Raw genomic sequence first — 27,117 nt, 5'->3', positions numbered from 1 at the left:
TATTATTATACTACCAGCTTTCATTCTGAAAAGAAAACCAAGGTGGTTCACAAACAGATAAAAGCCAACAGCAAAATAACCAGTATAAAACCGAATTATAAAAAGATAATTAAAATATATAGTAAAGTAACTATCAAAACATTAAACATCCATAATTAAGCTGTATAATGAACAAACCCATTAAAACAACTTAACAGTTAAAACAACGATTAAGAGAGGAGGTTCAAGTCAAGGGATCAGCGGGATCTTGTCTAAACAGGTGAGTCTTCAAGAACTGGCAGAATACCAATGCTAATGGGGCCCCTCATATTTCAGCAGGGAGAGAAGTCCACAAAACTGTCACCAGCAGTAAAACAGCCCACCTCTGTGTTACCACAAGCCAATAGTCATCGAGCCATGGCAAAACTGATGGGGTTTCATTTGTTTATCTTAATATAAAACACAGACAGAACAAGGTAATGACAATGCAAAGCAGTAGAATTAGTGTGCAAACAGATGTTAAATACATGTGTGTTACATAATATCCATAACTATAAGGCAGCCTTTTTTGGTGTAAGATGATCTACACTGAAACTGATGTCTAAAGAATGATGAGCTGAGAAGGCAAAATCTTGAATAAATACAATAATTACAATAATTAGAAACAAATCTGATGTTGGGAAATAAACTGCTCTCTCCTCTTTGTTTCCCTGTCATTGAACCAACTGATAGTCTCTCTTCTTAAAACTTTGATTATTTTTAAAAGTTTCCATTTTTAGAAAGGCCTTCCTTTCTGATGCTTCTTCCCTTGCCTTTTTTCAGCAACTCAAAATATAAGTTCTTCATCCAACATCTGTTTCTTTTTCATCCTCCATCACATGGAAATAGCTGTGGGAGGAAAACAACTACTATGAAACACCAGACTTACTTGGTAGGAATACAAATTATGGGCAGTTGTGGGATTGAAAGCTACTAATCCATGCAAAAAAAATGATATAAGGCTTAAAGATGGTGATATTATCCAACCAAAGCTGAACATGCTTAGCTGCTCAGAGGATATTTCAAATGAGCAGAATGTACAGAAAGTTACAGACATTGTGTTGTATGGTATATCCAAAATACCATACACAAATGTTTGAAACTTCTTTATTCCAGCAACTCACTCAGAACTGAAACTTAATTTAGTCGTTCTTCAAGCACTCCACGCTCTTTTCTTCATCTTTCCTGGAGATCCTTTTAATGCTTTTAACTACAATTCCCAGAATACAATTAATCTACTACAATGCCACACTTTAGTAATTGATTATTAAAAACATTTTATTTTATATTAATATTTTACAAAATATTAAACATAACGGAGATTGATAATTTGTTGATACATAATAATACTAAACCCATGCTTATTTAAACATGATCAGTAAAGTAATAATATATCTTTATGTTAAGTGCAGATTGTGAAATAGTCAGATAATCAAGTTTTATTTACATATGTGCACATTACTAGATCTTTCTGTCTTCCTTCTCTTTCATCTGATTGGTAAGTTTAAAACATGTCAGCTATATTCTATACTTTAATTAACCAAGAATCAATTCATGGTCAACTACAGCATTTCCACTTCTGGCATATAGTTAATAGATGAGTTGTCTTTACAAGGTCTTCCTGTGTTACAGTGTCTTTAAGATACCCAAGTAATATTACAACTAGATCCCTCAGAAGGTTCTAACCAAGAATATTTCCTCTTTCTATCAGGACTGACTCCCCAAAAGTCCTGTGCATAAAGCAATCCCACAAAACATGGAATATATTTATTAGCTTTGACATCCCAACACCTCCAACATCGATGACTGAGTATTGGTATATATTTTTCAGTGTAATTAGCAGAAACCAGTAATGATTTGAAACAAATGCTGATGAAAGTTAAAGAGGAAAGCACAAAAGCAGGACTAAAACTGAACGTCAAAAAGACTAAAGTAATGACAACAGAAGATTTATGCAACTTTACAGTTGACAATGAAGACATTGAACTTGTCAAGGATTATCAATACCTTGGCACAGTCATTAACCAAAATGGAGACAATAGTCAAGAAATCAGAAGAAGGCTAGGACTGGGGAGGGCAGCTGTGAGAGAACTAGAAAAGGTCCTCAAATGTAAAGATGTATAACTGAACACAAAAGTCAGGATAATTCAGACCATGGTATTTCCGATCTCTATGTATGGATGTGAAAGTTGGACAGTGAAAAAAGCTGATGAGAGAAAAATCAACTCATTTGAAATGTGGTGCTGGAGAAGAGCTTTGTGAATACCGTGGACTGTGAAAAAGACAAATAATTGGGTGTTAGAACAAATTAAACCAGAACTATCACTAGATGCTAAAATGATGAAACTGAGGTTATCATACTTTGGACACATAATGAGAAGACATGATTCATTAGAAAAGATAATAATGCTTGGAAAAACAGAAGGAAGTAGAAAAAGAGGAAGGCCAAACAAGAGATGGATTGATTCCATAAAGGAAGCCACAGACCTGAACTTACAAGATCTGAACAGGGTGGTTCATGACAGATGCTCTTGGAGGTCACTGATGCACAAGGTCCCCATAAGTCGTAGTTGACTTGGAGGCACATAACAACAACAACAAGCACTAACCACCTGGTTAACATCTTATACATATTTTATTTCAGATTCATACACAGAGTTAAACAGAGAGTGTTTTTTCCAAATCCGTGTCCATCAGTGTAGGGATGAACATATCTATTTCCCATTTTGTCTGACAATTATGCATTAAGATCTCTAATTCTGTAATTATTCCGGGTGGTATTCAATGGTAGTCCTATGTAGACTAGACCCATTGAAATAAGGTCCCAGTCCTATTCACAGTAGACCCACTGAAATAAAGGAACCTGTGTTAGTAATGTATATTAATGTTAATGGGTCTACTCTGAGTAGGACTAGCATTGAATACCACTTTCTATAAACTTTATCACTAACTGATCATGATTTGAAATTGATGACAAATGAACCATATTGTCTTATTAATCTAGTTAGATATGCCTTATCTGAAAGTATTACAGAAATGGCAGGTGTTCTTCATAAATCTCAACTTTCACCTGATAGTACATTTTTACCAAGCCTTCCATCATCATGGATCTTAATTCAGTCACACCATACTTCATGTCACCTAACTGATTTTTCATCTCACATTCTGTATTATCAAAGATCACAACAAGAGAAGACAAACAGGACTTGTTTACTCCTGAACTTCCTGCTAAACCTTGTGTTTTATTATGGTTGTACTTTTTTTAAAAAATATACTTTTCAATTGAACTGTATTTTAGGTTCAAACATTTTGTCTCAAAATTATATAAATTACAATATTTGGTTTACTTTATTTTTTAAAAATTCATGTAATGCATATATGTGTGTACACACTTTGTAAACAGTTTCTCAACAATTTGTTACACAATAATTGGTCAAGCTCATAATAAAATGCATTATTTATTATTTATTTGCAAATATTTTTATACCACCAAACATTTATAAAAATAGCAAGGTGGCAACATAAAATCATCAATACATCAATAAACACAAATTATTTCGATGACAACTGTAATCTCGAGGTTTATAATGTGTGTGAATGTGTGCGCATGCCTCTGTGTGTACATGCGAAACAGTGAAAATCTTTATCCAATAGATTCAAAAGACCTGTTTTGATTCACAGTTAGTGAAGCAGTCAGACCAGAAAACGAACCAAAGAAATGAGAGCACCAAGAATGCAGGTATATGAGCATGCATTGTTAACCTATCATATACTGTGTTGTACTGCTGTGCTACTTTCATTTGCACTACCACTTGCACAATGCCAACTAACTCACTACTTGCACTAGCGTTGTGTTGGATCTTCCCCATGGAATGGAGGAAGGTGATATAAAATGAAATCTATGATGTAAATTGGATGATGTATTAGAATTAGTATTCCCCCCCCCAAAAAAAACCTGCATTTTTACTGTCTACTCTAGTAGTAAATGCATCATACCTGGGAGTAGGTTGAAAACTGATGCCTAGATTTAACACTTGGTCTTTTCCTAATAGACAACTGATTAAAGGACAAACGAACAACTAAATCTGCTGCAGGGATGAGACTGTGCTGGGACCATCAAGGGGCAAGCATTTCCACCTGCCTTGCCCCACCCCTCTGCCTGGGCCTTATCAGGAGGAGCTGCAGGCTGAGTCTTGCTGCTGCAGGGATGAGACTGTGCTGGGACCTTCAAGGGGCAAGCATTTCCACCTGCCTTGCCCCCCACCCCTGCTCTTAGTGACATTTGTTTGGGGACTGTCCTTTACCAGGAAGATGAATGTTTTTGGTTTGCTGTTCCTGTTTTTGGAGGGAGCTTCCAAACCGCTTGCCCGTTCACTGGCTCCACCTACCTGTCTCTCCTGTTTTTTGTGGCTGTGCCCGCAGGGCTGCCATTAACCACGATGGTGGCTGAGATTTCCCTAAGGAGCTGATGCCCCTGCCACCATCTTGGTTGATGGCAGGGATGCACGTGTGTAGCATGCATGCATGCCATCAACCAAGATGGCGGTGGAGGCTTCAGCCCCTTAGGCAAACCTCGGCCACCATCTTGGTTAGTGGTAGCCCTGCGTGCGCAGCCACAAAAAACAGGAGAGACAGGTAGGTGGGGCATGTGTGTATGCACATGCACACCAGGGCCTAGGGCAGACTGGTGCCCAAGGGCCCCGGCATGCCTGGCACCAGCCCTGCCTGGTCCCAAGCTGTATACGGCTTTGTACACCAAAACCAGAACTTTAAACTTAGTCCAGTAACTAATAGACAGCCACTGTAATTTTTTCAGCAGTGGGGTGACATGTTAGTGATACCCTGCCCCAGTGAGCAGTCATGCTGTTGCATTTTGCACCAGCTACAGCTTCCAGACCAACCTCAAGGGCAGCACCACATAGAGCACATAACAGTAATCCAGCCTGAAGGTTACCAGTGCATGGACAACAGTGGTCAGGCTATCCCGGTTCAGAAACGGCCGCAGCTGTTTTTTCAGCCAAAACTGGTAAAATGCACTCCTAGCCACTGAGGTCACCTGGGCCGCTAGCGACAAAGATGGATCCAGGAGCAAACCCAGACTACAAACCTGCTCTTTCAGAGGCAGTATGACCCCATCCAAAGCAGGCAACTGACCAATTATCCGAACTCAGGAACCACCAACTGACAGTGCCTTCATCTTGGTAAGATTCAAACACAGTTTATTGGCCGTCATCCAGCCCACCACCAACTCCAGGCATTGGTCCAGGGCTTGCATGGCCTCTCCTGATTCAGATGTTACAGATAAATAGAGCTGGGTATCATCAGCATACTGCTGACACCTCAATCCAAATCTCCTGATGACTGCTCCCAAGGGCTTCATATAGATGTTAAACAGCACGTTACCCTGCGGCACCCCACAGCACAGCTGCCAGGGGACTGAAAGACAATCACCTATTCTCTGAAAACGACCCTGTAGGTAGGACTGAAATTTTTAAAAAAGATTTTTGGCTGCCTTGAGCTTTTTGTGAGGAAAAGCAAGGTACAAAGGTTTTACATAAATAAAATAAGCTAAATATGGCTTACATGAGCATCCAACCAACATGTTTTATAAAAATGAGGCAACATGTTTATTCTAATAGTCTGTTGTAACTTAACATTCACATGTTATTCAGGAAAGATTTGGGGGAAGGAGAATTTGACAGTAAATTCCAAGGGAGGTACATTTTGCACTATCTAGAAAACTGTTGTTCAGCTTTGGGTCCCCAGATGCTATCAGACTACAACTCCCATCAACCCCAGCCAGTTTAGCCAATGGCCAAGGATGATGGAAGTTGTAGTCCAACAACATCTGGGGACCCAAGCTTGAAGAACAGTGATCTAGAGAGATGTGCATGCAATGTGGCAATTGTATAAGCTCTAGCAAGACTGTAGCATAATATACATTTTTCACATCTGAAACCCATAAAAAAGCATGATGAAAGTTGTACTTTGATGTCTCTCAAATAAGACTTCCCCCTGACATGGCAAACCACAGCCTCTGACCACTGGGTACTCTCAGCCATTCAGCATGGCTACAAGAGCTCCAGGCAATGATATCTAACATGTTCCTTCCTTTTCTGGTGTCCTCCTCTGACACAAAGCTCTTCATTGTCCAAACAGCCATAGACCACCCATACAACATTCCAGTGATAAAGCCAAAATTCTTTGTAGTCCCCAAGAAGGATAAAATTGGGAGAGTGGTGTTCAACCATTTCATGACTTACAAAAAGTTGCACATGGAGACCTAATATCAACGGATATCACAGAGGCATAAATCCATATTATAATACAATATTCCCACTCACTGAAGGTTTCTATATTTCACACACAAACCCCAACATTATCAGTACTGAGTCTTGCCATTTGGGTTGGCTTTGGCTCCCAGAATCTTTGCCAAGCTGGTAATGCTTGTGCAAGCCTCAGACTATCCATATTTACTCATATCTCAACAGATTCCACTTCAGGTCCCCGTCCCTAGAGTGAACTCAGGGCGATATGCAGAAAGTGCTTGCAGCCCTCAAGAATCATCATGGCTTTCTAGTCAACACAGCAATAAGCCAAATACACCTGACCATCTGACTACAGCACCTGGGAGCCATCACCAACACTGCCCAAGGGTCCATATCAATATCCCCCCAAATGATACAAAAATCAGGATGGTTGCTTGCTCTCTTGATAAGGGCAGCAGATGTAATGACACTAGCTCAGCTCTTGTTTGTTTGTTTTTTAAAAACCCAATTTATTTATTTTCCAAAAGAAAGCCATAATATCAACATGAACAATACGAAGCTATGATATATATATAGGATGTCATACTTTGTATAGTCATTATGCAATATCCCTAGTAACAGTGCTGTATTTATTGACATATCAAGTTGTATTTTCCCATTTTCAACCCAGCAGATCTCTCCATCGAGAACCATGAGATGTCAGAGTGTTAAATCTACTTGGATCATCCATTGAATGAACTTATATCATTGTCCCATTCTTGTGTCGAACCTCCTTCATCTGTTCTCCGGTTGTGTGCTGTCATCTGTCTAGCTGCTTCTAGAAGAAATTACAACATATAAAGATCTATGATGGTCAGAACACAGATAATTCCTTATAAAGATACCTGTGTTCTGACCATCATAAATTGCCAGAAGAGCCAATGAAGGTTTTGTTTCAAAGTGGTGTCCAATTATTTTCCTACATTCTAGGGAAAAAATTATCTAGCATTTATGTATTACCTCACAACTCCACCACATGTGTATAAAAGAGCCGATCTCTGTACACCTCCTTCTCTAGCAGTAGGGGATCATAGAAGCATACATCAAGCTCAGTTTTGTTGGGGTAAGGTACCCGTCTTTCCCTAATTTTAGCCAGGACTGACTTCCCTGGCACTGTCCCCCGTTACACCCATTTTTCTTGATTATAACATAACCTAAGTCATTTTTCCATATATTTTTAAGGCTATTAAGATTGTCTTGGTTTTTATTTTGTAGTACTGAATATTATATTAGGTAATTAGGATTACCATTTTTGTCAAAGGTCTTGTTGCTTCTCAGCTCTTGGATATGAAAGTGTCTGCAACAGGAATTGCACCATGAGTGAGGCACCACTCCTGTTTGTTACAATGGGTCCTCCTTCCACACCAGGACATCATAGGCAACTGCAGACATCACCAGATCCTACTGATGGGCTACGTGAAACAATCCCTCTGATGGTGGGCAATGCCAGCACATGTGGCTACAGCAGTCTCCTTGAAAGATCCACCACACCTAACTATCACAATGGATACAAGCCTCAGGAGCTGGGGAGCTTAGGGAGAGGGCTATCACATCCAAGGCAGATGGACCAGGTTAGTCAGTACACCCTGACATTTTTATTCTTTTAAAAAAAAAACTAATTAAACTTTAGCCCCGCAGCAAACTTTTTATTGCAAAGGGTGCTGCATTTTGGCAGGGATTCAAATGAAAGAGCCAGGGAAGAGGGCCTGTTGCAAGTGCCTACTATATCTGAAGCCCAATTGGTGAATATTTGCAACAGAGCCTTCTCTGTTGTGGTCCCTAGACTATAGAATGCCCTCACCTGTGAAGTAAGATCAGCACAAGAAATACTATTTTCCTCTGGCATTTTGAAAGAACCAGTGTGGCATGTTTATTCAGAGCTTTAAGATGAAGCCACATTTGTGAAGAATGAGTGCTTTATAACATTTGCACTCTATGGGATTAAGGATGGCTAAGAGTGAGCAGGAAAGTATTTGAATTCTTTAATTCAATTGAAATACTTCAATTTAAAGTATTGCAAGAAACAAGAACTTCTTGGAGAAGTGTGCAGTGTGAGACAAGGTTACTGGAAATGCTTATACCATAATTATTTTTCTTTTCTTTTTCTTTTTAAAAATGTTTTTAAAGCTTTTTTAAAACATGTTTTTAAAGATGTTTTGTTTTGAAGAGTTGAGGGTTGAGGGACTTCCGGGAAGGGTGACTTCGCTTGTGCTTGCTTTTAAGACGGGCTCCCGCCTCAGAAGAAGCTTTTTCAGATATAAATCAGTCAGAACATTTTTTTTTTGACTGATGAAATTTCTCCCGGGCAGGGAGAAACGTAGAGATCAACCTCAAAAGCCTGTTTTTGTTGGGAGGACTGGATTTCATTAATTTATGAGAAAAGGTCCAGCCAGCAATGCCGGACGGACTTCCGAACAAGCTCTATCTGATTAATGCGACACGTTTATCTTTTCTTCAAAGAGAAAACAGACTAACAGGCAAGCACCCTTCTTTCTATCTTTTTTTTTTTACTTGGTTTAAATTGTTGCAGCAAAAAGAGATTTGTCAAATGAATCAGCTTTAAAGAACTTCTGGGTGAGCTATAACTCTTCTCTGTTATTCACGAAATTAACAGCTTATCTCTGCTTCTATTGCAAAAAGCTGTCCTGGAAGTGCATTCTAAAGATATAAACAGAAGAGGGATTTCTATTCCGAGGAACATTATATTGTCTGGGACTATTCTCTTTTTGGTCTATTTTATTTTGACGAATCTGCTTCTTCACGACGCCACTAACTGTTTTGATGCTGGGAACTAAATTTGTTTTGTATTCTTGAACATAGAGAGATAAGGCAGGCTGCTCTGTTTATACTGTGATGTCATCAAGCCTGGAATATTAACCCAATTGTTGCTGAAATAAGAAGTGGTTCTTCTTTATTTTTGTTTTGTTTTGTTTTTGTGGTTTTAAAAATGGCAATCAAGAAAGTGGCTGAGAATCTGGAAGTAATTATGTTTCAGAAAATAATGGATGAGATTGAGATAACGAAACAAACCCTGCGACAGGGCAGTAAGGAACTGAAAATTGAACTGAGCAAAATGACGCAGGAGCTTAAAGAAATAGGGGATCCTGTGAGAGAGGAGAATGAGATCAGAGATGAGAAAAGAAAAAATAAAGGGAAGATACAAGCCCTGGAGATTGGAACAAATGTGGAATTGGAAAAAGATTTGGAGTTTATGGATATTAGAAATAAAATCTACTGTTTGGAATTTAACGTTATCTCTGAAGAAATTAATGAAGATATTAGAGATAAAGTTATCAATGGCTTGGATAATTTTCTGGACTGGAATGACGTGATGGAGCTTGATATAGAGAAAATCTATGGAATTAACTGCAGCCATGTGACAATGGAAAAACTCTCAAGAGATGAGCCAGTGCATTTTGTAAAAAAGAAGAACAGAGATATGACTTTACAACAATATTTCAGCAACTTATTCAGAATCGATGGCAAGAAAATATTTGGGATAGAGGAAATTCCCATCAGACTCTTATTATATGACTATGGCTATGACAGCAAGATTATTATGGAATACTGATAATGGAAGATTGGACACTGAAATTACTGGACTTAACAGGACTATTGAAGATGGAAGATGGAATTAATATGGATAATGGAATAATGGCTATTGAAATTATTGGACCTAACAGATTTTGATGAGATGGATTAATCGATATGTTTATTTGGACTATGGTTATGACAATAAGATTATTATTATTATTAACGAGATGGGTTAATCGACATGTTTATTTGGAGAAAAATTGATAGATATATTTCTTAAAGAATTGAAACCTCTCTTTGACTTTTTGTGGAAAGAATAAAGTAATGTTTATGAGATTTGATGATTAATTAAGATAACTACTGGAGGAAAGTGATTTTATAATATAATTTAAGAGACAGGATTGTTATATATTGTAGACCTATAACTGATCTGCGACAAATGGGAAGTCAACATTTTATTTTTTTGTTTAATCATTTTTGTTTTGTTTTGTTTTTTGTCTTTGAATGTTTTATGATTTTGTTTTGTTTGTTTTATGAAAATTTGAATAAAAATTATTGTAAAAAAAAAGATGTTTTGTTTTAAATTATGTTAAAATCTGTTTTTATTATGTTTTAAAGTGTTTTAAGAGCTTTTGTTTGCCACCCTGGGCTCCTACTGGGAGGAAGGGCGGGATATAAATCAAGTAATAAATAAATAAATAAAATGTACCCACCTTCCCATGCCTTAGCCTCAGATGTTTGTGTCTATGGGATTATTTTCTTTCTAATGAGACAGGCTAAAAAGAGCAAAACTGCAAAGTGCTGGATAAAGGAGCAAGCTTCTACATTCAGAGAAAGTGAGGCATGCCCTCAATTTATATCTAACAGCACAGACAGATGTCAAGGGTGAAACTGAACATAAACATATTTGCATCATGAACTGAAAGAGTAAAACCTCTCTTGGCCAGTCCAGAGGTGGCAGCCTATTGAGTTTATATTGCATATATACCATTGCTAGGTAAGTGAGCAGAAACAGTCATTTTACAGAAGTGTGTTTTTATATCTTTTGGCCTGTTGCAAGATGCCCAGAGAATATTGATGGCCACTTACATAACTTAACTATTAAATAAAAAGACAGCAGTGTCTGCCAATCATTTCTGATCCTCCTCAAGACAGGCGGTTACAACTAATGAATCCCAAACACCTCTTGCAACACCACCATTCCTGAGAACTAGGGCAAAAGCAGGAAACAGTGTACATCAGCAGTAGAAGCCCATCAGCACAGACATGCAAGGGTAGACATGGTGTGTTGTTATGTACTTAAAACATTTGATTCATCAACTTATAAATTATCAATAATGTCAAGAATAAATTGTTTTCATGCAGCCTATCTTGGTTCTTTTCTAACGTCATCACAAACCTTGATGTGACACATTCTCAGATGGTGCGGAGACAAACTATACCACATTGTGGAACATCTAATACTTCCGTGAAGTTTTCCTTCTGCTGAATCTTCCCCTAACACTGGCACAACTTTCTCAAGAATGTGGCTGTGAACACGTGTTACATTAACGGTTTGCAGGATCCAAGCCAAAATGTTTAAGACAGACTGGCTCCACAAGGATTTAGGTTGCATCTCTATGCCCAGTAAGTTGGAAGTACATCCCACCTTAAGTTATTTGAGAATATTTCTGCGTAAACATGCATAGGAGTGGGCTGTTATTTAAGCATGCGTGATTATATCCAATAACTATGTCAAGTTTATGCCACATTACCTGACATGACATGAAATGACTATTCCCAAGCATTACCACTCCAGGCTAGCAGTCTCTAGTCAACCAGCAACGTCTAAAGCCCTGTGAGCAGGACCTTCTTCCTATGCTCTTATGCTTTAACTGTTTTCTGTATTCCATAGCATCACATATGCTACACTGATTTCCATTTAGTTTAATTGGTACCCTAAATAAATTATGGGCATGTGAAATACCAAATTGTTCACACTGAGTTGGAGACAATGTGAAGGGCACAAGTCAGAAGTTACTTCCAGCAAATGGAACTGACAAGAATATCCCGTTCAAAAACCTAATGCAATGTTTGGAAATCTCTCACACGCTGTTTCCAGACAGTGAAGCCATATTTTCCTGAAGTAGTTTTTCCACTAGAATTTTTTTCTGTGCTGTGTCTAAGCGAGGACTCTCATCATGGCTCCAGACACTATACTATTTTTATAGCTCAGACATGCAAGCAGGACATCTCAGCATTTCTTTCATTTAAACAATATTTGACTTGTGAATAATGAAGAACAGGTTGCCCAAATTATACATGAAATATAAGTTGAACAAGTTTGGGGGAGTGCTGTTTTTACAACTCAGTAGGTCATATTCTCTCTTTAAAAAGAAGGGAGCACCCAAATTGTGGAGGCAGCTGGTTAGACAGTGCTTTCTTTAGTTTACAGTTTTCAAATGCTAACAAAATCAGTTTTTGTCTTTCTTTTCTGCCTTTGTGTTAATCTTAACCAGATACCACATTTCCAATAATGCTGTTATTAGTCTGGACAAGACAGAGGAGCTGTTGGTGAGCAGGATTAGGGTTGTTGACCCACTCTGGGTGGGGTTGCACTCCCCATGAAGGAGCAGGTCTGCAGTCTGGGAGTGCTCCTGGATCTGGCCTTGCTGCTTGAAGATCGGGAGGCGGCAGTGGCCAGGGAGGCTTTCGCTGAGCTTCGGATATTGCACCAGCTACAGCCCTATCTTGGATGCTCAAATCTGACCACCCTCACCTATGCCCTAGTCACCTCACATTTGGATTACTGAAATGTGCTCTATGTGGGGCTGCCTTTGAAGACTACTTGGAAGCTTCAGCTGGTTCAAAATGCAGCTGCTAGGATGCTAACTAGAAAGAGCTGCTTTGAGCACATTGTGCCTGTGCTAAAAGAGCTACATTGGCTCCCAGTTTGCTTCTGAGTATAATTCAAGGTGCTGGTTTTGACCTTTAAAGTCCTAAATGGTTTAGGACTTAGATATCAGTCTGCCTGACTTCCCCACATTAGTCATGCCCATCGCACAAGAGCCAGGGAAGAGGGCCTGTTGCGAGTGCCTACGGATTGGCAAATATTCGCAACAGAGCCTTCGGCCCCTAGACTATGGAATGCCCTCACCTGTGAAGTAAGATCAGCCCCCTTTCTTCCCATTTTTAGATGGCTGCTGAAAACCTATATTTTCATATAAACATTTGGCTAAATTTCCACCCCTGTGTTTTAATGTTTTTAAGGATTTTATGGATTTGTTTATGTAGGGTTTCTTTGTATGTTTTTGTATTTTTAAATTTCTGTGTGGTTTTTATGTATGCTTTGCAATTCTAAATCTTTGTAATCCTCCTTGGGACCCGCATTCTGGGTGGGAGTGCAGACAACAAAACATTATTTTTATAATGTTATTCTTAACACAACAACCTTCTCCTCCCACAGACTGATCCCGGCTGCAACAGTCCAATTGAGAGTTACAGGGATGTTGCAGCTTGCTCTCCACTCTGCTCCACTTGCGTGACTGCTACTCCTCCAGAAGCTATTCCAATTCATGTTTTCTATTGTACTTTTTCAGACTGTAAAATGCTGTGCCATTCTGATTTCATTTATCCTAAATTCCTAACAGCCCTATAACTTAGAAGAAACTGAGGAGAAGGCAAAGCTTGAGGTCCCACTGCCTCCTCCGCTGGACTGCCTCCAGTGCAGAGGGAGAGGGAGAAAGGGAGGGCTGGGGGGCCTCATGCTGTCTGAAAGTTCCAGAAATCTCTCGCTTGCAAGAAAGATGAGGTTGTGTCAGTATACAGTGCCAGTGCTAATAAGTCTGTTTTTCTTCTGGATCCCATCATCAACAGCCTGCAACAAAGCAATCTGTGCTAGTGATATCAGCAAGCGCTTAATACAGGAGCTACGTGAATGCCGACCTGTTGAAGGAAACTGTTCATGTGGCACGGAGTACATGCTGTGGGTCTAAGCACACTTTGGTATGAGTGCTGTGACTGTGCTGGTATGTGTAATCCTCACAATTACAGTGACACACCACCGACTTCAAAGGGTACTGTTGAGGAGCTGCATGGGCCAACCTCCTCTCCTTTCTGAGCACTTTCAGAAGGCAACACTCAGCTACACTGGAATATTGTATCATTCCCTGTTACAGAAGATTGTGGGATCATGAGAACTTCATCTATATTTAAAAATGGGTGAACCATCCTCAGCATCAGAATGTCTCTATTCCAAACAACAATGCCCATGCACCATACACCAATGTCAAATGTAAATGGCTGCAATGGAAAGACTGAGTTCATAGAATTGGGTTTAAGTTTGCTAATTTAAAAAAAAGAGGGAAGAAAGTATAATGTATAAGCTGTTCTGTTTAAAGTACAGGTAAGTTTTGTGACTGTTCCATAGTGCTAGGAACTATGCCTGGCTCACAGAACATAAGGGATCGTTCACATAGGGACTTACTCTGAGATTGGTGCTACTCGGATGCCTGTCAAATTTGCTAAATTTACATGATGTTTCAGCCCATGGGAAGGCAAGTCGCTGCTTTCTCCCTTAAATCTGAAGCAAATCAATCCAATTTTAATCCGAAAAGGGAAGGAAAAACCGTCTGTACTTCGCATCTCTAGGGGCTTGTAGAAGCTCAGCTCCGATGCTTTGGTGAGTCCACGCCCACTCCCTCCTCCTCCCTTTGTTTTTTTTTACTCTGGAACAAACTGGGTGTGCTTGGTTGTCAAGGTAACCAGAGGATGAGATAGTTTGATCTTAAGAGGGTGTGGTCATTAAGAAGCTGTGATATTAACCCTTCCCCTTCAATATGAATGCAAAACAGCGGATTGGGGGCTCATATAAGATAAGTGTGAACCTTTAAACTCCATCGCAGTGAGAAAAGCTTTACCTTTAAAATGGAGTTCAGCTCCAGTATGAACCAGCCCATAGTGAATGGATGGTTGTAACTGATATGTTTCACCTTTATAATTCTGCACATCCGCAGTTATGTGTACCTGAAGTATCTGTCTTGTTCCTTACCTGTGGTAGTCCTTTTCCTTCCCTCTATGTTCCCCACTTTATTTTTAGTTAGATTGTACCCTTTGTGGTAGGGACATGTTTTTATTCATTTTATTCATTTATGTTTTCTGTTCAGTGCCACGTGCCTTGATGGTGCAATAACAACAACTAATATTGTTGTATTTAGTTCCTTTGTTGTATTCTGCCCTCAGGTCTCTGGACAAAAGGTGGGATATAAATAAATAAGAGGGCAATTGTGTGGAGCAGAAAGAAACAGAATCCCCCACATGGGATTCAAGCCACATCAGCACTTTACATTTGAGGCGGAATTGTACCATTTAAACAGTCATGACTTCCCCCCAAGAATCCTAGCAACTACAGAGGGCTAAATTCCCAGAGTGGTTTCATAATCAATCCTTCCCAGGGAACTCTGGGAATTGTATTCTCTGTGAGGAGAAGAGGGGTCTCTTAACGACTCTCAGCACCCTTTATAAACTACTACTGAAGTAGTATAACACTGCATTAGAGATAAGGTGCAGATGTGGCCATATTTTCTTTTCATTGTTACTTCAAAACTGACAGATTTGTTTGTACTGAGGAAAAGCTGTTCTGCTCGCCCTGAATTTGGCCCTTAGCAGCCTTTAGTAGTAAGTGGTTCATTCTAAGTGGCTGAAGTAGCCTTTGGTAGGAAGGGCAGGATATAAAGTCAATAAATAAATAAATAGAGAGAAAAGCCATCACTTTGCATGTTGTTTTAATAAGCTGCTATTTGTATGCATGATATTGTTTTATACTATGCATTATTGTGCTTTCATTATTTTTATGTAAAGGTGCTTTGAATGTATTTTTATGCAGAGAGGTAGGATATAAATTAAACAAAGAATAATTTGTAATAATTTGAACTGAGACCCGTCTTTGTCCAAACCTAATCCTTAGGCGGCGGCTGCATTTCATCTACCATCGAAAAGTGTGATCAAGAAGCAAAATAACTGTGCTGAAGCATTTGGCAACAAATTTTGCCCGGAATCATGCATCATGCCCCAATTAACGTAGTGACGGGTAATGGGAGGTATGGCGTTAGGAGGAGAACAGGCCAGGTAAGGGGAACTCATAAGAACATAAGAACATAAGAAGAGCCTGCTGGATCAGGCCAGTGGCCCATCTAGTCCAGCATCCTGTTCTCACAGTGGCCAACCAGGTGCCTGGGGGAAGCCCGCAAGCAGGACCCGAGTGCAAGAACACTCTCCCCTCCTGAGGCTTCCGGCAACTGGTTTTCAGGTACAGGTCCCAATACCGATCCTTGAGGGACTCCACTTTCTACAGCCCTCCATTGGGAGAACTGTCCGTTGATTCCTACTCTCTGCTTTCTGCTTCTTAACCAATTTCTTATCCACAAGAGGACCTCTCCTCTTATTCCATGACTGCTAAGCTTCCTCAGAAGCCTTTGGTGAGGTACCTTGTCAAACGCTTTTTGAAAGTCTAAGTACACTATGTCCACTGGATCACCTCTATCTATATGCTTGTTGACACTCTCAAAGAATTCTAATAGGTTACTGAGACAGGACTTTCCCTTGCAGAAGCCATGGTGGCTCTGCTTCAGCAAGGCTTGTTCTTCTATGTGCTTAGTCAATCTAGCTTTAATAATACTTTCTACCAGTTTTCCAGGGACAGAAGTTAAGCTAACTGGCCTGTAATTTCCGGGATCCCCTCTGGATCCCTTTTTGAAGATTGGCGTTACATTTGCCACTTTCCAGTCCTCAGGCACGGAGGAGGACCCAAGGGACAAGTTACATATTTTAGTTAGCAGATCAGCAATTTCACATTTGAGTTCTTTGAGAACTCTCGGGTGGATGCCATCCGGGCCCGGTGATTTGTCAGTTTTTATATTGTCCATTAAGCTTAGAACTTCCTCTCTCGTTACCACTATTTGTCTCAGTTCCTCAGAATCCCTTCCTGCAAATGTTAGTTCAGGTTCAGGGATCTGCCCTATATCTTCCACTGTGAAGACAGATGCAAAGAATTCATTTAGCTTCTCTGCAATCTCCTTATCGTTCTTTAGTACACCTTTGACTCCCTTATCATCCAAGGGTCCAATTGTCTCCCTAGATGGTCTCCTGCTTTGAATGTATTTATAGAATTTTTTGTTGTTGGTTTTTATGTTCTTAGCAATGTGCTCCTCAAATTCTTTTTTAGCATCCCTTATTGTCTTCTTGCATTTCTTTTGCCAGAGTTTGTGTTCTTTTTTATTTTCTTCATTTGGACAAGACTTCCATTTTTTGAAGGAAGACTTTTTGCCTCTAAGAGCTTCCTTGACTTTGTTCGTTAACCATGCTGGCATCTTCTTGGCCCTGGCGGTACCTTTTCTGATTGCGTCCCAGACAAATTGTGTCTGTGCCTTGTTCCGGTTCTCCTCATACCCACAGGTTTGTTGGTTGTCCTATCAGCCAGCTCTCGGATCTCCAAGTGCTGCTTTTGAATGCCAGGTCGGTACATAATAAAACCTCACTTGTCCATGATTTAATTCTGGAGGAGAGTGCCAACCTGGCATGTATAACCGAAACCTGGGTGGCTGATCAGGGAGGAGTTGCTCTTTCCCAGCTTTGTCCACCCGGGTATTTGGTTCAGCACTGTGGTAGATCTGAGGGCCGGGGAAGGGGGGTCGCTGTGGTCTATAGGAGTTTTTTCCCTCTCACCAAGCACCCTGTCCAGACGGCGACTGGTCTGGAATGTCTCCACCTTGTATTGGGCCAGGGAGACAGACTAGGAATACTGTTGGTGTACCGTCCACCTTGCTGCCCAACAGCTTCCTTAGCTGAGCTGACAGACATAGTCTCGGAGGTGCTGTTGAGATCCCCTAGACTTTTGGTACTGGGGGATTTCAACGTCCATGCCGAGGCTGTCTTATCTGGCGCAGCTCAGGACTTCATTGCCTCCATGACAACAATGGGGCTGTCTCAATTTTCTACCGGCCCAACGCATGTGTCGGGACATACTCTTGATTTGATCTTCGCCACTGGAGATGGAGATGGTGATCTGGCAGTGGGGTGTTTTTCATCTACCCCATTGTCATGGACAGATCACCGCTTGCTGAGATTCAGACTTACAGCGGCTCTTTCCCTCTGCAAAGGTGGAGGATCTATTAAGTTGATCCGCTCCCGGAGCCGGATGGATCCTGCAGGTTTTCAGAGGGCTCTGGGAGATTTTCCGGCTGATAGGACTGGTGCTCCTGTCGAGGCCCTGGTCGCACTGTGGAATATGGAAATGACCCGGGCTATTGACACGATCGCCCCCGCGTGCCCCCTCCGCTGTAGAGCTCATACAGCTCCGTGGTATACCCTGGAGCTGAGAGCGATGAAACATGAGAGGAGGAGGCTGGAGTGCAGATGGAGGAAAACTCCCAGTGGATACAATCATGCCTTGGTAAGTGCCACCAATAAGTTGTATACAAAAGCAGTAAGGACAGCAAAGAAGCTTTGTTTTGCTGCCTCTATTAGATCATCCCTATGCTGCCCAGCAGAGCTTTTTAAAGTCGCACTCTGGCCCCCACGATACTACGGAAACATCGGAAGCCCACTGCAACGAAATTGCTGGACACTTTCAAGATAAGATCACATGTATCCGCAGGGATCTTGACTCCGATGTTGCGACAGATGAATCCATTGAAGTGTCCGGAGCACGGCCTTGTCCTTCATTATTGGATGAGTTTCAGTTGGTGCAGCTCGAGGAAGTGGACAAGGTGCTTGGAATGGTTCGGGCAACCACGTCTGTTCTGGATCCTTGCCCATCTTGGCTAGTGAAAGCTAGCAGGGCTGGGACCACCGGTTGGGCCAAGGAAGTGGTTAATGCCGCCTTGAGGGAGGGAGTAGTCCCTGGTAGCCTCAAGGAGGCAGTAGTGAGACCTCTTTTAAAGAAACCCTCCTTGGACCCAGATAACTTGAACAACTATAGACCGGTGGCGAATGTCCCTTTTTTGGGCAAGGTTTTGGAACGGGTGGTTGCCGGCCAGCTCCAGGCGCTATTGGATGAAACCGATTATCTAGATCCGTTTCAATCTGGTTTTAGGCCCGGTTTTGGCACCGAAACAGCCTTGGTCACCCTGTATGATGACCTTTGTCGGGAGAGGGACAGGGGGAGTGTGACTCTGTTGATTCTCCTTGATCTCTCAGCGGCGTTTGATACCATCGACCATGGTATCCTTCTGGGGAGACTCGCGGAGTTGGGTGTCGGGGGCACTGCTTGGCAGTGGTTCCGCTCCTACTTCGCGGACCGTCACCAGAAGGTAGTGCTTGGGGAACATCACTCGACACCATGGACTCTCCATTGTGGAGTCCCTCAGGGGTCGGTCTTGTCCCCCATGCTTTTCAACATCTACATGCAGCCGCTGGGTGCGGTCATCAGGAGTTTTGGAGTGCGTTGCCATCAATACGCTGATGACACGCAGCTCTATTTCTCCTTTTCATCTTCTTCAGGTGAGTCTGTTGATGTGCTGAACTGTTGCCTGACCGCGAAAATGGACTGGATGAGAGCTAATAAACTGAGACTCAATCCAGACAAGACCGAGACACTGCTGGTGAACGCCTTCCCTGCTCAGATGGTGGATGTTCACCGTGTTCTGGATGGGGTTACACTCCCCCTGAAAGAACAGGTACGTAGTTTGGGGGTTCTTTTCGATTCTTCCTTGTCTCTCGAGGCCCAAGTGGCCTCGGTGGCACGGAATGCATTTTACCATCTTCGTCTGGTAGCCCAACTACGCCCCTATCTGGACAGGGACGACCTCGCCTCCGTTGTTCATGCTCTGGTAACTTCAAGATTGGATTACTGTAATGCGCTCTACGTAGGGCTGCCCTTGAAGACAGTTCGGAAGCTTCAGCTGGTGCAGAACGCGGCTGCCAGACTATTGACGAGTGTCGGGTCCAGGATGAGACTGAGGGACCAGACCAGTGGGTGAAAGCAATTCAGTTTTTATTAGAGTGACATCCACACAAACGCTGCACCTTCTCATAAGGCGCCACTGACTTACAGATCCTGCGACATGGAAAGATAGTTGACAGAGCGAAGTGCACTTTCCCGCCCAACTCTTAAGTAGGACCCAAACAGGCGCGAAGCCTTTCACTCCGCCTCAATCCACCCTCCGGGGCCACCTGTCTCCCCCTCCCCCTTTCTTGTCTCTTCATTCGTCGTCGAGTACGCGGTGAGGGGGGAAGCGCCGGCGCCTCCTCTTCTGAAGATTCCAACTCCAGTATGGGCATAAGGGGAGGTCCTGGCGGAGGGGGAGGCGTGTGAACTTTCAAGGTTGGCTCTGAGACTCTGGCTCTCCCAGGATCTCCGTTGCTGGGCAATCCTATCTCTGGACATTCCTCTCCTTCTCCTTCGCTCAAGTCTGACAGGGGGCTCCCCTCCCCCTCGTCTTCTGACTCTAAATCCACGGGACCCCAATTCCGCGTCCCGACAACGAGGACAGTCGGTCTTCGCATATAACACCTATTCTGGCGCGTCTGCACTGGCTCCCTATTTGCTTCCAGGTGAGATTCAGGGTGCTGGTTTTGACCTATAAAGCCTTACACGGCGTGGGACCTCAATACCTTGTGGAACGCCTCTCTCGCTATGAACCTACCCGTTCACTTCGTTCAGAATCTAAGGCCCTCCTCCGGGTACCAACTCATCGGGAAGCCCAGAGGGTGGTTACTAGATCTAGGGCCTTTTCTGTGGTGGCCCCTGAGTTGTGGAACAGCCTCCCCGAAGAGGTACGCCTGGCGCCTACACTTCTATCTTTCTGGCGCCAGGTAAAGACCTTTTTATGCTCCCAGGCATTTTAATCTTTTAATTTTCTTAATCTTTCTATTTTTAATATGTATCCTTCTTAATTTGTGTTGTATTTGTTTTTGTTGTGCTTTCTGTTGTTTGTTTGTACATGTTTTTGTGATTTTTTACCATGATATATTGTATTTTACCTTGTTTGTTCACCGCCCTGAGAGCTATTCTGCTAAGGGCGGTATATAAATTGAAATAATAAATAAATAAATAAATAAATAAATCATATAGTATGTCAGATAACTATCACTGTATTACTATGACACAATTGCTGGCTGAGAGATGATGGTAGACAGAGCAAGACAGCCTAGTCTATCCACTCTATAGAACTTTGGCAAAATCTCAGATAAATATGTTCAGGCTTTCTCTGAAAAAACCAATTGTTTGAAATAAATTACTACTTTGGCAGCTAAATGAAATGATACTCCAGTGCCTCCTGGTGGTTCTTCAGTTACCCCACTGACCATAATGTGTAATCTTAAAATGGACTGCCTTCAAGTCAATTCCAACTTATGGCGATCCTATGAATAGGGTTGTCACGGTAAGCGGTATTCAGAGGGTGTTTACCATTGCGTTCCTCTGACGCTGAGAGGCAGTGACTGGCCCAAGGTCACCCAGTGAGCTTCATGGCTGTGTGGGGATTCGAACCCTGGTCTCCCTGGTCATAGTCCAACACTCTAACCACTATGCCACACTGGCTCTCGTAATCTTAAAAACCTGAGGAGAATCAAATATCAGCTGTTAAAAGGTAAAGGTGGCAGAAAGGTCCATTTCCCTGCTTGTATAGTCTATATGGCTATAGAGATCTAGTTCATATATTTCCTTCCTTTTGACAGGTTTCTCCATCAAAATATTTCTCTGTATCCAAAAGACTCCTTGTTTTTTGTCCTGGCCTCCCCTACTATATAGAAGAAAGAAATGAGTATCTTTCCATATGGCATTCCCAATTTGCGGTTCTGTCATCCTCCTATCATATTTTATAGGAGGCTTTTTTTGGACGGGATCAAACGTATTGGGGGGGAGGGAGGACACAGTACTAACCACTCACAGGGAATTTGCATGAACCAAAAAATGTGTTTTAAATTTATGTTTTGCTGTTGCCAGGAAACCAGACTATTATTTTAGCCTCTCCACTCAAACCTATGAAAACAGCTGAATTTTTCCCTTAATGCTTGTAAATCCTTCAGTATTCTCCATGCCACTGAATTTGATTTTAGTGGCCTTTGGCCACAGATGTCAAAGAAAATAAACATGAGTAAACAAACAGTGGTGCTTGCATAAGTCCTGTAAGCAGCCCTGTGGCCAGGGTGGGACAAATGGGTGCACTGCCCCTCTAGAAATGTGCTCCACCCACCTAATCCCAGGTTTTTGGGGGAAATTGTCTTTTTAATTTTTGACATGACAGGTGACAGCCTCCATTTAAAGAATGCCAACTTGTTTTAAGAATAGGAACAATTTAAGTATAGGACCCTCAAAAAAATTCAGTGAATAAGTCAGCGTGAGTGCACAACAAAATCTGCATCTGGAAGAACTCCCCAAAGTCTGCACACTCAAGACTTTCCCTGACTGATGGTGGGTTTTTCATGATTATAATTACTTAAGTGATCCTAAAAAAAAAAAATCCAGCCTATATAGTAACATGACCTTTGAAGAGTTAAATATTAAAACTTTATATTATGGGCTAGAGTTAGACTCCACCATTTGGACTTTCCTGTGCTCAGCTTTTCAGTTTCAGTTTTAGTTGTGTTCTCTACCTAGCCAGCAATAAAGAACTATAGTAAGAAAAGGTTTCTTTATTCTGCAGTTGTTAAAATGAGTAGAGCAGGATTGGGTGCTTATTGCTAAGGGTGAAATAAAGAGATAACTTAAAGTGATGTGGAAAAAAAATCTACCCTAAGTTGCCCTTTATTATTTAAAGCACTCACTATACTCACAATCATAGTGGCTATATTTTTGCCTTCAATACTTGATAGCAAAGATGAAAACAGTCCTAGAGAAACAGAAATACTGCTGTGCACACTACAGTTAGCTGGTTGGTTGGCCGCCAAGGCTGTAACTCACGCCCAATTTCTGGTTTTCTCAATTTGTGCAGCTCAGCATGATGCCTTTTCAGAGTTTCTAGGCAGAAAAACCAACCCAGCAACAAGTAAAAACAATTCAATTACTTTCCACAATTAGTTTCCAATCACTTAATCTTTTATATAGCAACCAGTTTAAAAGTTTTCCCTTGACTGTTCAACAGGAAGAAAAATCTAAAGGTCAGGAACAAGACTAGAAGGATGGACTCTCAAGGAATTAACAAAAACACCCTAAAGTATTTCTTTTCTCTGTGCCATTCCCTAAACTTGTAGTATGGATAAGTTTGTTTTTTGGGGGTGGAATCTAAAATTTGAGATACCTAATGCAGCATCAAAGTCAATCTCAGCAGCTCACTCTCACTGTCATTCTTCTAAATTCACACTTCTCTGAATTCTGCAGTGCAGTTTTACAGCCAAGTAATGCTAAAAAATACATATATTAGGGTAAACAGTTTTCCAACTGTCGCACAGGTGTTTTGTTTTTTTAGGAGCTACTGTTGAATAACACAAACAGCCAGCAGTTGCAGACCCCTCCCAACATTGAGCCCAGTAGAGCTGTACCACTTCTACCTGCCTGTCAGCGGCCCTGGTAAGCACCTTTGGGTGCAATGGGTATTTCCAGAGGCTAGACACTCTGGGCTGTGCAGTCTTTAGGCTGGATATTGAGCACCTTTGAGGCAGCCTGGTCTTGGCAATTCTGCCCTGATATGCTCCTCTTCTAAGATCTGTAACAATAATTACCCTAGTTCAATCCATGTTTCTGTGTTTCATCTCTATTACCCAAGCCAGCCACAAATTGTATATCAGACTGTGGCATATAGCTATGGTAGATAATCTGAACCACAAGGTACACGCTGGTGAATGGTCAAGGGATTGTTTGGGATTTTTATGCAATATGGAACAACTTCATTATATACACAACCATCAAGTCAGAGCCACATATCTATCAGGTTCCTTTGCATCTGGAAGAATGACTAGCCCCGTGAAGGATGCTTGCTTTGGGATCAGAAGCTGGAACATTGCTTTCATCCGTTTACCGGTAAGGTAGATAGAAATATAACTACTATTTATTTATTTAACTACTATGTGCCAATGTTTTTGTTATTTTCTTACTGAATCAGTCAAAATTTAAAAATAAAAATAAGGAAAAGCATTTGTTGTTTTTGCTGAAACAGACTAACACAACTATTCCTCTGGAAGTTAACTGTGTTACATTCCATGGCATTACTCATGCAAAGTCTAGGCCCCAAACCATCCTTTCCAGTTTATTTTTCATCAGATGTTTTCCTGACTTTTTAATCCTGAAGCTAATAAATTAAACTGATGGGAAAATATGAGTGATATATTTTCTTCCTTACATTCTGGCCTGCATCTATGAGCTATAACAGGCAGACACAGCTGGATGGTAAGTAGTTGTTTAGTTGCTAAATGTTCCAGCTATGTCCTCATTGCCAGGAAACTCTTGTTTTTGTTTTTGTTTTAATTATGCCTTTTCAGACAAATTGTTGGTCTGCTTATATCTACATAGTTATAACTGAATATAAACAGGAGGACATCAGAAGAACAGCATTATTTTATTGGGATCTTCCACCACAGCTGTGCAGTGTAAAGATTTATCTGTATTTGGCTCGCTGTTATAAAAAAATCTAGTACTTTACATTTTTCAGATTTGCCTACATTTTTCAGGATGATTAGTAACATCTAGGTTGCATCCTAGAAACTTGGAACAGCTTGGTCACACATAACTATTCCCATTGATTCATTTACAATTATTAAGTTCAGCTATGAACATCCTCCAAGGCTTGGCCTTGCATTCTCTTTTCACTTCATCCATACCATCTCTTTTGTCACAAATTAAACCATCCAGTAATCCTTCTTCTACAGCTAAATATTTTATCATCTGCATTTAGAAATTGTTTTACAGTTCAAGCTGTGTTCAAATTATTAATAAAGCTAAAGATTGACTTACATGAAAGTGTGGATTGGATATGAGTTTAGCTACCTTAACTGACACAAGCCTAATGTGTATTGAAGCCAGAACAGTGCCAAAGAAATATGCCTGTCTGTGCTTTTGCTGCAAACTCCTCTCTCCAGCATCTGCCCATAGCCTGGACCAAGGATTGGGCCTGATTCAGTCTCTATCAGTGTATGGCTAAATCAGCTGCCTTGGATGGTACCAAAGGGCATTGCCCATTTCTGACTGAGCCACTCCTCATGATATTCTCATCCTGAAGATTGCCAGATTTCAGCTGCTACTTTAGGATATCATTGATACCTTCTTTCAAAGGTTCCCAGTACAATTCCAAATACAACACTAGAAAGCAGAGATCAAAGAAACATCTTGACATTTCCTGTTTCACTTACACCAGACCAAAGCAGCCTCAGGTCCCTTCAAGCATTTTTTTTTCCAGTCTAGTTTGAAATGACTCAAATAATTATTTTTTCCCATTTTCCTTAAGGAAACTATCCCACAGTCTGAATGATCACACAGTAAGGAATTTCTCCCCAATACTCAGACTTAAATTTTCCTGTACTCACTTCTGTCCCAAGATTGCTCCTATTTGTTTCTTGGAGCCATTTTTTTCTCCTTCTAATACACTTCAGAAAGCAGACTCCTTCAATGGCATTTGGATGAAGGCTAAGGTGATGGCACACACAATATGAAAAAGAAACCCTTAGAGAGATCTTTGAAGTGTAAAAATCTGCATTTGGATATTTTGTTCATTTATACATTCATCAGTAGGGGGAGACATAGGAAGAACAGCAACAAGCAACAGCCACTGATCCCAAAGGTCATTGAACTAGATCTGTGTAACACAAAAGAAGGCACCAGAATGTGCAAAAAACATCTACTGGAGTTTTGTTCCAGCCCCACCATTCCCAAGGGAATAAGTGTTATCCAGTAATCAACCAGGCTTTCCAAAATTGGGATAAAACAAATTGGAAGGCATCTACATTTTGTGTTTTCCAATTTGCAGAAGGGCTTTTGAAAATGTCTCCAAAGAGATGGTACTGTTAAAACATTTATCATTGGCATCTATATTAGACGCTGCCATCTGAAAGACCTAAGAGAGAATTTGCTGAAGTCTATCTCTTTTCCTATTTCCATAGTTAACCTTGAACAAATATACCATAGATACCAGGTAAATATGTCATAGATGGTCATCCCTGAAACATCAAGAGAAAGTACTGCCAAAGAAGTATATTAACAACTGAAGTGGAAATGGGAGAGAATTTTGTACTGCAGAACCAGACTTTACAGAGAATACAATGGCCCCTTTCACACTGCATTTTATTCCGTTATTCTAACGATTTATTTCCTGTTAATTTGCGCATAAATTTTGAGCTTTCACACGACATAACGGGTAGCTCTGGAATTCTGGTTGAATGCAGTGGAAGTTTAGTGCTAATTTCCGTAATAAATGACAGCTGAAAAATTCCGATAGCAGGCTGGGAAACCGGAAGATTGCGGGAGTTTTGCACTAGCTGCCACTGCTCACGTGACAGCCATCCCAGAATGCAGTGCGTTCCCGCCCTTACCAACAGCCATCCCAGCATGCGGTGCGTTCCCGCCCTTACCAACAGCCCTCCCAGCATGCAGCCTTCACGCGCTGCTGCGCTGCCACTGCCGCGCCTCCCAGCCGATCCCAGCTGCTCCTGAGAGCAGCCTGTGCTGCTGCTGCTTGTGCTCAACCAGAGCCTCTGCGCCTGCGCTGCCGCGCCTCTCAGCTGATCGCAATCGCGCCTCTTTCAACCCCCCATGCACCAAAAGAACAGGCCTCAAACCAGCTCATCCCGTGTGGCGTGAGGCCGAATGAAGGGGAGGGGAGAAAAACTGTGCTCTGTGTGTGAAAGACTGTTGCGCAAAATGCCGGTATAACAGGTCCTGCAGTGTGAAAGGGATTTTTGAAATATGGAACGAAGCGCTACCTTTTTAATCTGGTAAACTAGCGCTATTAGCCCCATGTGTGAAAGCACTGAATGTCTCATACTGTCAAGACTTCAATCTTTGTGGGACAAAAGCGGACAGTCCTATGAACTTAAGACTTTAAGAAAAATGGCTACATTTAGTTCCTACAAGTTTAGGTTAAGTAAACTTATATTCCTTTTTTTCTCCTCTTTGCAACAAGGTTTCTCTGTGCATGAGGGGATAATATCATGTGAGTATATGAGCCACCACTGTGTTGTTCTCATTAGCATACCAGCAAGCACTTTTAAAAAATGTGTGGACTCAGCTGCTCTGTTCATAAGTGTGATGCAAGCCCCTTTTGTGTCATCATATCAGGGTTTCAGATGAAGCACCCTTTGCATCCTTTAAAAAAAAATCATGTATTGCATTTGCCATTTGGGGAAGGGATTC

General features: G+C 41.3%; 1 pseudogene; it reads left to right on the top strand.

Annotated features, from left to right (window-relative positions):
- The first annotated feature begins 13,606 nt into the window (after positions 1 to 13,606).
- Positions 13,607 to 14,159, top strand: LOC133376111 (twisted gastrulation protein homolog 1-like; annotated as a pseudogene).
- Positions 14,160 to 27,117: the final 12,958 nt, after the last annotated feature.

The sequence above is a fragment of the Rhineura floridana genome, chromosome 2 (genome assembly GCF_030035675.1).
Source record: "Rhineura floridana isolate rRhiFlo1 chromosome 2, rRhiFlo1.hap2, whole genome shotgun sequence".
Classification (NCBI taxonomy): Eukaryota; Metazoa; Chordata; class Lepidosauria; order Squamata; family Rhineuridae; genus Rhineura; species Rhineura floridana.
Note: the sequence above shows the minus strand (reverse complement) of the source record. Positions and strands in the feature narration are given on the sequence as shown.